We start from the raw sequence: 14,752 nt of genomic DNA on the forward strand, positions 1-14,752 counted from the left end.
GCTGCGAAATGCTGTGCCCACCCAGAGCGTCTTTATTATGACATAATAGGTTATCGACTAGTCGACTACCAGTGGGTTAAATTAGTCAACTAGTAAAAATCACTAGTCATGAAAGCCCTAGTGTACATTATGGGGTTCATGCAGCCACCAGGGCCTGAATAACCTTCAGGTGGAAATAGCATGTATACAGTTTATTTATGTTTAGAAATACACTCAGCATACCTCAACCTGAGGTCCTATTTGGCTCACTTAGAAGTCCATATCTCTGTTTTGTAGCCTCTCCATCTTGTGCCTGGTTTACCTGATTTATGTTTGATTTACGCAACTATAACTATATAAGGCTTTATCTGCCACGAGGATGTTACTGTTCTCAGTCTCTCTATCCACTGTAGGAACCTGACACGATAATCTCCCTTGATGAATCTCTCCCTCCGAGATGTGCTCTGTCCCAGTTAACATTTCACTGTCTTAACATTCTCATGATGCCGCGCCTTTCTCCATCAGGGCCATAAATCATTAATTGGAAACACGTCCGTGGCTGGTCCTCAATAACATTGGTACAATGCATGGTAGGCTATAATTTAGGGGTTCGTGGGAATCGAGGAGCCGATAGATTTATCTGTTCCTTTACACTCTGTTTTTCATGCAGCTAATTTTCCCAAACGCTGTCAGCACGTGCACCACTTCTCACCAGCGCAACATACACACTTGTTAAAATATGCTTGTGATGGCCAGGCCTCATGCACATGATGCATGTGGATCACGTTGATCACGCGATGAGGACCAGAACCTTTATCAGCTCCACAAGCTGTTTTCTGCAGTTATAGTAGGTTTAGTAGGCTTATGATGATAGCGTTATCTAAACTTAAAAATAAAGATATTAGTATTAGTAGTATTAGTAGTATTAGTACATAAAAGCTGATTTGTCAAAATATAAACACGGTTAGGTTAACCTTTCAAAAGATAATAGCTGATAGGTGATAATGAACACATTTAGGCTACAGACATAATGGAAATGTTTAAAGATTAACAATGCGGGAAAAGGAAGAAAAAAAAATACCCCACAAAGGATACAGTGTTTTGACAATCTTGGTTAGGCCAGATGTTATATCACCAACAAATGTATAAGTGTAAAGACCATTATGGGTAACGTTTTACTGTAGAATTAAAGGGATTTAATTCAACCAACCTTTCAACCATTCATTGAAAACCCACATACTTGGTTCTGGACTGGTGACTGATATTGTCCTTCTAATGAGTGAGGAAACATGTTTTTTTTTTTTTTTTTTTTTTTTCAAGTATATTTATTTTATTTCATTATTTAACAATGAAAAAAGTAATTGAAAAAACACTGACCTTTCAACTGACCTTTCAACATTCAGTGGTTTTTCTATAATCAGTAGTTTTTTGAATAATTAGGCTCAGAAAGGTGAGTTAATTCTTCTCTGGACGTACGCATCATCATCCAGGGGAAGGTGTGGTTGTAGGGGAGGGTTTATCACCTTTGCTGTTACTTTACATTGTGTTTGCCTCGGTCCAATGCACCATTTACCATTCATCACTTTGGTTGTTGAATTCACCCTCCCCTACAACCTCCCCAGGACGATGATGCGTACGTCCAGAGGCAAATTAACTCACTTTTCTGAGCCTAGTAATTAAAAAAACTACAGATTACAGAAAAACCAATGAACGTTGAAAGTTATTTTTATTTTTTTGGTGTAATTGAGGTCAGGAAACATGAAAAAAAAAGATATATATATATATATACCTGTATATATATATATATATGAATGTCAATCAATTATTGATGTCATAAGACCTTTAAAATGGAGTTTGAAATGACAAAATCTAGCCCGAGTAGACCTTAAAATAACCCCAAACATGTTCGAAAGTGAAATATCCCCTTAGGATTTTAGAGTGGGAGAAATGGCTACAAATTGGATAGAGTGACTATTGTATGTCAAAAGGTTCCCATGCAGGTTCCATCGCAGCTGCAGTCATCAGTGTTCCTGAACAACACGCTGAATGCCCTCCTTGCTAAACCCATTATGATTGAGCCTAATTTATTCCTAATTATGCTCCATTGTACCACAGCATTGCATGGCCAAATGACCAGCCACCAATCTGACCGACTTACCACTCCATCTGGTCCATCTGGTTTAAAGTCAATCTGTCAAAACGTGCGGGGAACACACTAGGGATGGGACGATATCGTCACTGTCGGGCAGAAACCTTGTATCTCCAAGTTTCAAATGTATACATTTTTTTCGCTTCATCATACAAGGCTCTTGCACAAAAGTAGTGAAAACAGCAGATCTACAAGCACACAACGCCTCGCTGTGCGAGGCGTTGTGTGCTTGTAGATCGGCTGTTTTCACTAGTTTAAATAATTTTTAAAATGATAAATACAAAATAAACGGTTTTGGACATACAAGGTTTCCACCCGACAACGACGATATGAAAATGTCATATCACAATTATTGTGACAAAAGAAATCGCTATTTACGATATTATCGCGATAATCAAAAATCCATTATCCTGAGGTGGAACACTTGCTAAAGAATTGCCGATCTACAAGCTCACAACGCGTCGCAACGCGACGCGTTGTGAGCTTGTAGATCGTCTATTTTTTGGCAAAGACATTTGATAGAGAGTGAAAAAAAGACTGTATCAAGTACGTATATTATAAGTACCTTTTACCAATTATAGAGGGTTTAAGTGGTTAAGCTTGGCATATAAAAGGTGAATTGATCCCAGCGCATGACGGAGAATGATATCACGATAAATTAAATCTCAACGATATGATTATCGTGAGTGTTTTTTATCACGATAAACGATAATATCACATATCATCCCATCCCTAGAACACACGGACATACGCAGAGATTTTGCACATTTATTTCGATAATCCATCTCAAGAGAGTGTAGCTCTCCACAAAACTTGGTGTAAATTCACGATTGACCTGTCGATGGGGAATCTGAGCAACATGTTGATTTCTATGTTGTGGCCTCCCAGCCCTTGCGTCTCCTCTCTTTGTAATTTGGTGGCAACCTTCTTACATATTTTCATATTTTCCAGTCTACTTCCAACATGGATAATAGACCCAAGATGTATTATGCAAACCACTTGACCAAACCAATTATGCCAAATGACAGCCTCCACTGTGACAAAATCCCATCAAATTCAGTGAGCATATCATAACACAACCCACATGCTTTAAGATGATCTGCTTTGCCTCATGTAGTAAGTAAATAAGTACATTACTTAAGTACTGTACAATTACAAGTACTATATTTTGATGCCAATAACCTTTGTACTTATACAGGCCTTTTACTGTAGTATGTTTATATTGCGGTATTGCTACAAAAATCTCTTCGCTTCTTCCAACCACTACTGCTTTTTTCCACACTTGTTGTGTTGTGTTCTCACCCGGGGGATGAATTAAATGTGTTATTTTGGCGAGGAAGTGCGTAAATAATCAACCTAAGTATTCTCATCCTCTGCCAGGTTCATTTTGAGGAAAGCCGTTGTTTGTGATTCGTCAAGTCATCAAGTCTGCCCGAGGTGCTGACAGGAGAGACAGTCCTCGTCACTCATGGGGGAGGCCTCTCTCTCGCTCTCGCTCTCTCTCTCTCTCTCTCTCTCTCTCTCTCTCTCTCAGAAGATCGGCTCGTCCAACTGTATAAGCTTGGAAACAGCTCCAGATGAAACTATCTGACAACTGTCTGTGGTGAGTTTTTTCTCTCTTCTGGTTTGAAACTAAACAGTTTTAAGGTCATGTTAAAAAAATATATATCAGATGGACTCGGCGTGGAGGAAGGAGGAGGGCCCAATCCTGCGGCGTAGTAATTGAGTATGAAACCACTGGAAGACGGGGGGGATCCCATCGTGAATTAGGATTCCCACATCGCTGACATACTTGAACTGAGATCCAAATGTTGTGAACTCTGCTCTGTCCTTAGCAAGTGTGGGGGAGAGGAGATGGGTTACATGCAGAATGCCATCTTGGGTGGTAGACATCTGCCTTTGTTACAGTAACCACCATGCACTGCCCTCATTAACATTTGTACTTTTGAGGTCGGAGAGACTTATGGGACTAGAGCGCTCTGCCCGTAGAGGTTGCCAATAAGTCAGATTTCATCACATACTCTAAATGGGACACAGGTGACACTTCTTTTTTTTTTTTTTATCCCTGTATCAAACATGTGGTATCATACATTAAACCACGTGTTCCATATTTCCTGTTTTAAGTAACCTTATAACGCAGCAAAAACTCATGTTTAAGTTAATTTTACGCTCTCAACGCAATGTCAGTGTTGCGTATAGAGCAGCTGATCCATGCTTTCATGGCAACATTTGCACACAGGTCCCCCTATTTATTTGTTTATTCTTAGGTTTTTAATTTGTTTTTACGTTTTACGAGTTACGCTGCTGTAACCAATGCCACCCATAAGCATCGCAGATGCCTTTTCAAACAACCCGCTCTTTATTATTTCGGGGTAATGGCATTGCTCTTTAGGAGCAATCCCCGCCCTCGCACCACCACTCCTGTGATATCTGCTTCCAATAAATTGATGGAATGAGTTCGCCCTGGCCTGGCCAGTCTCCATCTCTTTCTGCCTGACATGGGTTAGGAAAACATCTGGAGGCAAGAGAGGGAGAAAGAGAGAGAAAGAGAGGGAGGGAGGGGGAGAGGGAAAGAGATGGAAGCAAAGAGAACAAGAAAGCCAGAGAGAAGGAGAAGCGATGCCTGATTTACACTTGGCTGTGTGCTGTGTCACGCACCAAATTTGCGAAGCCTTGTGAGCTTGTACATCTGCGACACCGGCACGCAGTACAAATCGGGCCCAAGGGTGCAGTGAAATCTCCAAACAATACATAAACCATCCTTTGGCCACTAATTAAGGTGATTTGTTGCATCGTACGCAACAACGCCAGAGACAAGTGTGTCTGAGAGGAGAAGAGGCATGAACCCGATTGATGGAAATATGCGCTGTTATGACGCCTTAATCCATGCCATTTGTTTGTGCCATGGTTATGGCTCAAACAGGCCCCCGGTAAATATAAATCATATAATATATGCCTGGCAGCTGCCAGGGGGAGGTCCAAGCCTTGCCCACCAGCACCCTGTAGACAATATGCCTTCCGCTTGGTTCCAAGATTTCTAGCGGAAGTGCTGCGTTTAACGGATGTTACGTCATGCGGTGCGGGTTTTACATTCCCCAGCGAAAAATCTAAAATAGATTGTAGCTCTTAACTCGCTCTTAATAGGTGTAACATTGCTTGAATCATTCAATGTTTTTGTTTTTGTTTGTATATTGTTTATTGCGAGCGCAACCGACGGAGCAGGAGACATAGACCAGATTTTTTCGTGCAGGGAATACGTTTGCAGGGACACCGCACTGTGAAAAAAATACAGCTTCCGGGAAAATTCAGCCCCATCTCCTAGAACGGTTTCTGCCTTATATTGTCACCAGGCTTTTCTCTTCGCAGATGAGTAAGCCTGGCTACGTGAGGCTAGCCCACCAGAGGCTCTCTGTAATAGGCTATATGCACAGCAGCCATTTTTTAGAGAGGTTGGGTCTCTTCTCACTTCCTTCACAGGTGTTACCAATGATACTAATGAAGGCTCTGTCACATTCTGGTCAAACAGAGTCAGGGTGCTGATATAGCCCCTTACGTTTCTGAATTTACCTTTTTTTATATTTTGATGTCGGTAAATACAGTCACTTGCTTGTCGGTTGGGTCTCTCTGATACGCAACGCTACCACTGTCTGGTCTCGGACGAATACAGCGTCGCTCAGATGTTGTTGAGATTCTTTAAAGATACCCAGAACTGCACTAGGAGAGCGCGGAAACGTGTGCAAAGCGGCGCTAATCGGCGATGCCGTTAAGTATCATTAATTTATCTGTGAAAATGTAGCAGCTTTTTCCAAACTGTCTCTCGCTTCCACATTACGTCACATGTCCCGCATCCCCGCGGTGTGACAGGCTGACACTACCAGCTAGCCAAAAGACGCCGCGGGGAGGCGGGACATGTGACGTAATGAGGAAGCGAGATACAGTTTGGAAAAAGCTGCTAAATTTTCACTGATAAATTAATGATACTTAACGGCATCGCCGATTAGCGCCGCTTCGCACACATTTCCGTGCTCTCCTAGTGCCGTTCTGGGTATCTTTAAAGAATCTCAACAACATCTGAGCGACGCTGTATTAGTCCGAGACCAGACAGTGGTAGCGTTGCGTATCAGAGAGACCCAACCGACAAGAAAGGGACCCTAAATACCGTCTTCCAAATACAAAAACAGGTAATTTAAGGGTCCCGAGAGGGGCTAGGTGCTGATATTGAGCATTTTGGCTCACTGGAACCACCCTGCTACACCGGTGGGTTCCAAAGTGTGGTCCAGGGTTACGTGGGGGTTCCAAATTACCCCTTGAAAGGTGTTACGGGTCCATTTGGTTCCATTTGTCTGCTCTCAGAGTTATGGGAGTCCTTGAAATAAAAGGTTTGAAAACCACTGTGCTACATGAAATGGAACAGAGTCTTCATTAGTATCATTGGTAACACCTTTGAAGGAAGTGAGAAGAGACCCAACTTCTCTCCAATATGGCTGCTGCTTATATCGCCTATTGGTCAAACATGTGCTGTGCGCACCTGGAGGCCAGGTGGAAGACCATTGCTTTGTGCATATTACAGTCCCAGACTGGCATTGGATCAACACTGCTCCGGACCAGACCAGGGGAAGACAAGGGGAACAGGAGATCGATAGCACTGGACAGGCAGACACACGTGGGTTAAGTCCATTCTAGCGGCTCCAGCGCTCTCAGGTTGACCAACTCGGGTGACACTTTCCTGAGAGTGGGCCAATTCCAGCCTGCTAAGAGGATCAGTTTTCCCCTTCCTGTCCTGACACACATAGCCAACCAGTGTCGCGTGCACACACACGCACACATGCACATGCACGCACGCACGCACGCACGCACGCACGCACACAGAGTGCCTCCTCACTCTCTCTTAAGTCAAGTTTATACTTCGTAGTATGGTGCTTGGCTCTGCCGAAAATAACATGACGTATCTCAGCCCTTATCCGCAGCCACCACAACTGCAAACCACACTCATGCAAGCCGTGTAAAAGCCACACAGGCCCTGGACCACGGGACGGGATCAGAGAGTGTCTCGCTGCAAAGGCAAAGTCCCCGCTAAGAGGATTGAGACCTTAAAGCCTGTCTCTCTTGAAAAGTCCACCTGAGGCCTTCTGCAAGACGGCCAGCAAACTGACAGCACCGCACACAGCTCAGCTGCTCTGTCTGTGGCTATATGAGTGCAAAATAAAGCTCTGGGACAAGAGAAGAGAAGAGAAGAGAAGAGAAGAGAAGAGAAGAGAAGGATTTAGTTCAGAAACAAGACAGATAATTAAAAAAAAAAATAGTGATTGAAAGCACAAATTACTGTAACAAGAGGAAAGGAAGTGAATAAATGCACCACAGGGGAAGCGAATATGGGGGACACACAGATACCCATACAGATATGGAGTGGATATAGTAAGGAGGAAAGGGGGTGAGAGAGAGAAGGGTTGAATATAAGGATGAAGGAGAGAGAGAGAGAGAGATAGAGAGAAAGAGAGAGAGAGAGAGTGCTGCTCTGTAATCCCGGTGTGAACTAGAGAGACAGGGATTGAGAAGAGTGGTTTGCATGTGGTGATGTCACCTCCGGAGCGGCAGGACCCTGCTTGTGGTGAGCCAAGAGAACCTTTGGAAGAACCTGTGAATGGACGCCTTAGAAAAGTAACAGACAGACAGAGAGAGAGACAGACAGTGAGAGTAAAAGAATGAGAGAGTGGAGGGAAGTAGGGAAGAAAGGAACGAGGGACAGAAGGAGACGGTAGGGAAGATGCAAATTGCAGTGAGAAGTGCTCGTGGCAAAAGCTATTCATAGAACCAAAAAAGAAACCCACATTATTTAAAATATCTAACACATTTAACGTCTCTGGAAGAGGGCCAACCTCCTAGAACGCCAGCGCTAACCGCAAAGACCCTCCCTCCCCTGCTGAGGAGCCAGAGTGCGGGCCGCCATGCATACACACGAATGTATATTTTGACACATGCTGAGAGACTGACCTGACACTGAGCAGGTGGGCGCCCCGGGACGGGGCTGAAAAGGCGTACGGCGTGTCCCGCGCGCCAGCTGTAGAGTGGATTTAGCCGAGGTCCCGACGCCTGTTAAACCTGTGCGGTTGACATGCTGTTTGGGTTGGGGGTGACTGATTAGCCGGCAAGATGGAGCCCTTTCCACCGGGGGCCCTGTCTCAGGTCCAGCACTCAGGCGGGTAACACCTGCTCAGCCCAGCGCCTGGCCCGGGGCTAATGGACGGCCCTCAGCGCTCGGCGCACAGAGCGGAGTGACAGGCTGTATAGGAAAGTTTAGGTGTGGTTTGCGATGTTAGACATGTATGATGACCTACCCAACTCTCCACGCCTAAGTTCATGTAACGCTGTGCAGTCAACGTGGGCCCCGCGTGCACACGTGCGTAGACACACATATACGTATACATCTCCCATGCATGCTGCTCACACAGATAGGATCGTGCGGTTGTGTGTATGCGGTTGTGTATATACTGTATGCGTGCATGTGTGGCGTGTAGTAATGGCTGCCACCCCCCCCTTCTCCACACAGGCACGCAAGCACGCGCACACACGCACAACGCACGCACACGCACACGACACACACACACACACACACACACACACACACACACACACACACACACACACACACACACACACACACAGTAAAAGGTTGGTAAAGTAAATACAATGGGCTCTTCTGTCGTGGTCGGTGGGGAGAGAGGAAAAAAAGAAAGAGGAGAATGAAAATGCAATCTCCCGGCCCCTAAATCTGTCTTCCCCCAGCAGGACCTTGAGAACGACACATCTCCCATTAAACAGATGGCAGATTAATCTCATGTGACTTGTGCGGTCACGTCTGACACACGACTCCCCCTCATCGTGGCCGATTGACGAGGACCGCCCGGGTGCCCTGGCGTTGGGGGAGGGATGACAGGGAGTGGGCAACAGTCGGGTATTCCGTGTCCTGAGTTGCAAAACACCACCTGGGTTCCAACTTGCGGGAAGCAAAGGCAGGAGCGACGATAACGATTCCCGCAGTAAGCACAATATTGTGTCTCTGCCCTGCACACCCCTTCGCTCCCCACCCACCCCACCACTCCGGTGTAGGCCGATGGCTCATGGAGTAACAGCCTCTTACAGTATATGCTGACTTTATTCCTTCCAGTGCCACCTGCTCTGCATTAGAAAACTGCAGCTCTCCAGAAGAGATGACAGGATATGTCTGCAGTCTGGTCTCCATGCAAAGTCATAAACAAACCCCAGGGAGAGGGTGCCGGAGCAGCACTCCATTTACAATTTAGGCGCTGGTTGAGGGGTTCGAGTGGCTCCTTTTGGAAACCTATGGTTCCTGGTTCAATCCCAGACTCCTGCTGGCAGTATCAAAAGCTCAAAGTGTTCTTTGAACCCCTGACTGTTCCCAAATAGTTGTTGGTGCCTTGCCTTGCATGGTGAAACAAACCTTTCCATGAAACCTGGTAAGTCCTGGTTAAGACCACTTGAGTGCTGCTGCTATCCCAGTGATACCAGTAAGACTCCCTAATCGGGAGATAAGTGACCGCCAGGTCGCATAAACAAACTTTAGAAGGCAATGGTAGGCAATCAGGAGGGAATATGGGAAATGGGACAGATCCATGTTGATGACATGACTTTAGAGATACTGTGTACCGCTTTGCGTGATTTTAGCGCAAAATCTGTAGGAGCAGTGTCCAAAAATGTGTTTTGCAGGTCAGAAAGGGGTTGCAGGAGAAGCTGATGCGTAACTGTGTAAAATGCTGTAGGTGAAGAAGTCTGATGAGTGGGAGGCAGCATGGAGTGCTTATGTGGCGTATGTGAGAAGTGCTGTTTCAATGGAATGGGCAGGTGTGAATCCAGACTGGTTGAAATCCAAAACGTTGCTTTCTGAGAGATGGAGATGATGGTGGTCATTGATGAGAGTAGATCAGGGGCAATGATCTGGGAGATTGAGGTGGGCAGGTTGACGTTCTGGTGGTGGAAGACAGCAGTTCCAGGTTCCTATCTGGAGATAGAGGAGAGAAGGAAGACATAGAGTAGGCATGCTATGTTGGGGTTCACTTTAGATGAGTTAGACGATTAGTTTGTGGAAGATGGGAGAAAGAGCTTCTTATATCATTGCTAAATAGGTGAATAAAGCTTCAGCAGACAGAGACAGTAGATGGTCACAGATATCAATACATTGGGTGATATTTGTTTGTGATGAGACCAAGGGCATAGTATCCGGCTTGCAAGTTGAGGCCATATAGGAAGAGACTTTAAGTTCATATGAATCGCCGCTAGTTTAGCTGTTTTCCCCCAGGGACCTGGGGGTCCCTGGGGCTCCGGGGGTCCTTGGAGGTTGTAGTTTGGCAGTCAAGGAGTGTGTGTGCAAAATTTGGCATGGATGGGGGCAACGGTTGTGGAGATATGAGCAGGGCAAAAGTGTGACTGACTCACTGACTCACTGACCCACGGACAGCCTGTGGAGGTTTTGGTAGTAAACATTGTCATAAATATTCCAGTCGCGAGTTTAAAGTCTTCTTTCATATCACCATGACACGTTTTATTAAATTATGGTCCCATGTATTTTATAATGTATGATAAAATAACGTTTGCCGTAGGAGGGGCGTGGCTAGCTTGATTGACAAGCTCCCAGTCCCAACCAATAGCAAGTATTGACCCACCCCCGCTCTGTCACAACCAATTAGAATCCTGGTACCATTTCCATTTTCAGGACAGGATGTAGAACGATGGCGGCATGCACACGCTTGCTAAATAGGCTTCACTTACCATCTGTAGAATACTAGAAGTTCGGCCGGCTTCGCCAGCCTCACCTCTAGTGTCATCACGTCGCGTCTATAGGGTTAAATATTCCTCCCAAACAAACCCCTCAGGACAGGTACAGGGTGGCTTTGAGCAGATTCCATTACATTTGGCCACTTGTAGACAATATTCATCTGCTGTGCACATGCAGCAGCACTGACTGCCTTTGAATTCCACAGGCCTGGGTAGACAACCTGGCCTGGCGGGGATATTTCCCTGCTGAACAGCAGCGCACAGCAGGTGAAAACAATTGAGTTAACTGAGGGCCTTTGCAACTTGTTGCCACCAAAAACTGCTTAAACAATGTCAAACTGTCATAAATCTATAGCAGCTGAAAACGTCCTATTTGGATCTTGTTTTAAAAAGTAACAAGGGGATTCATGTATTTTTATTGCAAAAGGATTATAACTTATTGTCCATCAGAACAGTAAGGTTACATGGACTTCTGTCTCATTTGAATGATGCCTAAGCTTTGAATTTGTTTCCAGTAATTAATATTTTTTGCTTGCTGGATATTAAGTTTCTATTAATTTGGGGATTATACTGTATTTTGTCACATTTATTATATTCTGCTGTTCGACTGTATGCGCTGGCCTTGACAATCAGATGATTGCTAAGCAGTTCCCTTGTGTTCTAGTAAAATAGCAGTTCCAATGTTCTAAAAGACAAGTTTAGGGTAAATTAATGATGATTAAAAACATCAGAACATCGAAGAGATAATGACCGATGTCCGATGTTCTTCTTCTTGTTTGCAGAGGGGGGCACACACACACACACACACACACACACACACACACACACACACACACACACACACACACACACACACACACACACACACACACACACACACACATACACAGACACACACACACAGTGACACACACACACACACACACACACACACACACACACACACACACACACACACACACACACACACAGTGACACACACACACACACACACACACACACACACACACACACACACACACACACACACACACACACACACACACACACACACACAGTAACTAACAAACACGCAACGTACATGCACGCACCAAGCTGATGACATGTTTCTGATCGCAGTTGTGTGTGGAAGCAGTCGCTCAACCGAGACGCGCGCGATTTTTGACGCACGCTCGCTCGCACTCACAGACACAGACAGTCAGACCCACACACACACACGTGATGTCTGTTGCCATTGTGTGTCCTATTGGCCAGCAATGTTGTTTTCGTAAGACATGCAGCGGAATAACAGCTATTAGGCGCCGTCCAAACATTTGCGACAGCTATCGTGTCCGTGTCGTTTGAGACTGAGGGGTGGAGGGTGGGTCCAATTCATTCTCAATGAAGGTCAAATGTTTTTTTGTCTCTTGCAAATCTCTTGGCCAAAAGACAGCCTTCGGTTGAGCAAGAGACACGGCAACGACATGAAACCACGTGACTTACATAGAAAATGATTCTCAAACGATACAGAGAAGATATGTCTCACGCATATGTGTGATTGCGGCCTCTGTTGTGTTGCTGAGTTGTGCTGCCGTTCTCAACACTGAGAACGGTGTCTGAGAACGGTGTGTGGGCGGAGACTTTGAAAGTACTTGAGCCAGGCGCACGGATGAAGGAGACGTGGAAAAGGATAATTTAGTGACGTACAGTATCAGGAAGAAGGATATGTGACGTAGCACCGTTCGCGGCTGAGGCAGAAAATCGGGGCAAAGAAGGAAAAATAATGTATAGACAACCAAGAAATAGCGATGAGGCAAAAGCGAGAGGTATGATAGTGCTGTCGGTGCTGAAATGGTTTTGGGAATTGGGCTGTGGGTCCGTGAGAGCATAGCTGCACTATGTTAGTGGGATACAGTACTGTACGTTGTATATAAGGATATGGGCGTAGCTTTGTCCATCTCTTTTTTACAGTCTATGGATGAGACCTACGGGGTGCAGTGTGGACCCAATAAACCTTCTTACATAAGGTAGAGAGCATTGTGCCATTTAGACCTTTGCAACAACGTCCATAATCCTATACAGACTCTTTTCCATCCATGTGACACGCTGCTGGTGTGCGACGCAAATAGCACGGCAAGAATTGCATACTTTATGAAATATCTTTTGAGAAGCCAGACATGTATTTTTTGTTCTCCCGTCAGAAGCCAAAAGTGCAAGAGGTAAAAAAGAAACAAACGGAACCGTCCACATCCTGAAATGTTTGTTTGCAGAAGCTAAAGAGTACCTTGAAAGTTCTGGGCTCCTTTTCAATGCATTCAGTTCCTCTGTGTGTGTAGTGGAGGTGGTTTTGCTTACCAAGGGCCTGCATGAGGAGTGCCCAGCAGACTGAAGCAAGTCTAGTATACAGTGAGTGGACTGTGGATTAAGTCCAGTGTGACCATTACACAATGTAGTTTGGTTCAGAGCAGTGAAGAGGCTACCGTAAGCGATCGCAATGCTCCTGTGCTCCTGTGCTCTCTGTAACAACTTGCACATGCCAGATTCATATTTCCTGGCTATATAGTCTAATGCATTTTGGCCTCGACCACGTGTGAAATTCCTCGCAAGAACTTTATTTCTGACACAAAATATTTGGAAGCTGCTTGACATAATGAAGAAGAGGCGGACAGAGAGAGAAAACACCCACATGCATGGTCATGTACACGCATGCACACACACACACACACACACACACACACACACGCGCGCACACACACACACACATGCACGCACACACATGCAATCATGCACAGGCACACACATCTTTTCTTGGAAAGCCACAATGGTTTCTAATTATATCCAGGGTTTCAAATAAAAAGCGTTTACAGCCAATTCGCTTGCGTAAATGCCATTCCTGTCCTTGCGGGGGGTGGAGATATAAACCATTCCTACCCCCGAGACAATAAATGGTTTATCACTTTTATTTGTCATGGCTTTTCGTTCCGTTGCCGACCTCTTTAAAGAGTAAAGGACCAGAAAAAGCACCCCCCTCCCTCACCAATGACTGTGTGTGATTTATGGACTATGTGTTTGACACAGTGGTGTCTGCATTTTCAAACCGGGCATAAGCAGAATCTTCTTTCGCAGACACACTGAGCCTCCCAGAGCCTCCCAGAGCGACTGTACTGTGTAGTTTGGATATGATACTGAACTGCCAGTGAATAAAGTACAGTTTTTTTAATGTGCGGGCTGCCAGGTGCCACTGGGGGGGGGGGGGGGGTAATATTGTGGTAGTTAATCCACTTTGAACCTGGCATCCCTATTTTGGGAATGTTAAGATTTTTGAAAATAGCTCTAAGCAGATCTCAAGCTCACAACATATTGCAGACTATGGCTATTTGGGGGTCCTTGTCAGGGTAAAACGTCTTTGGTTACTTAGAAAAGTGCTGTTTAAATTTGAGGATAGTTTACTATGAAAACCGGCACATCTTGTCCGCGTATCTCTGTCTGTCTGTAGGTCACGCCTGACAATGTGGTTCCCTATATGTATATATATATAGTCCATATATGGGTATTCCCCAGAATCCCTTTTATACCCATATGAAGATCCCTGATGTCATCAATATACATCACTGGCCAGATGGCCAAGACATGGCCCATATCTGTGTGGCTGGTTCAGATATATAAAAGGGATTGTATGTTGTGATGTCATGGGAACCACTCTAACAGAATCCCTTTTTTGCCCATACATGGAGATCCATGATGTCATCAATATTAAGCCCATATCTAACAGGACTTCATATGGGAATGCATATATGGAGGAAGACAGCCCAATGAGCCCATATCTGTGTGGCCGGTTCAGACAGGGATCTCCAT

This window comes from Nannobrachium achirus (assembly GCF_963921795.1).
Source record: "Nannobrachium achirus genome assembly, chromosome: 1".
Classification (NCBI taxonomy): Eukaryota; Metazoa; Chordata; class Actinopteri; order Myctophiformes; family Myctophidae; genus Nannobrachium; species Nannobrachium achirus.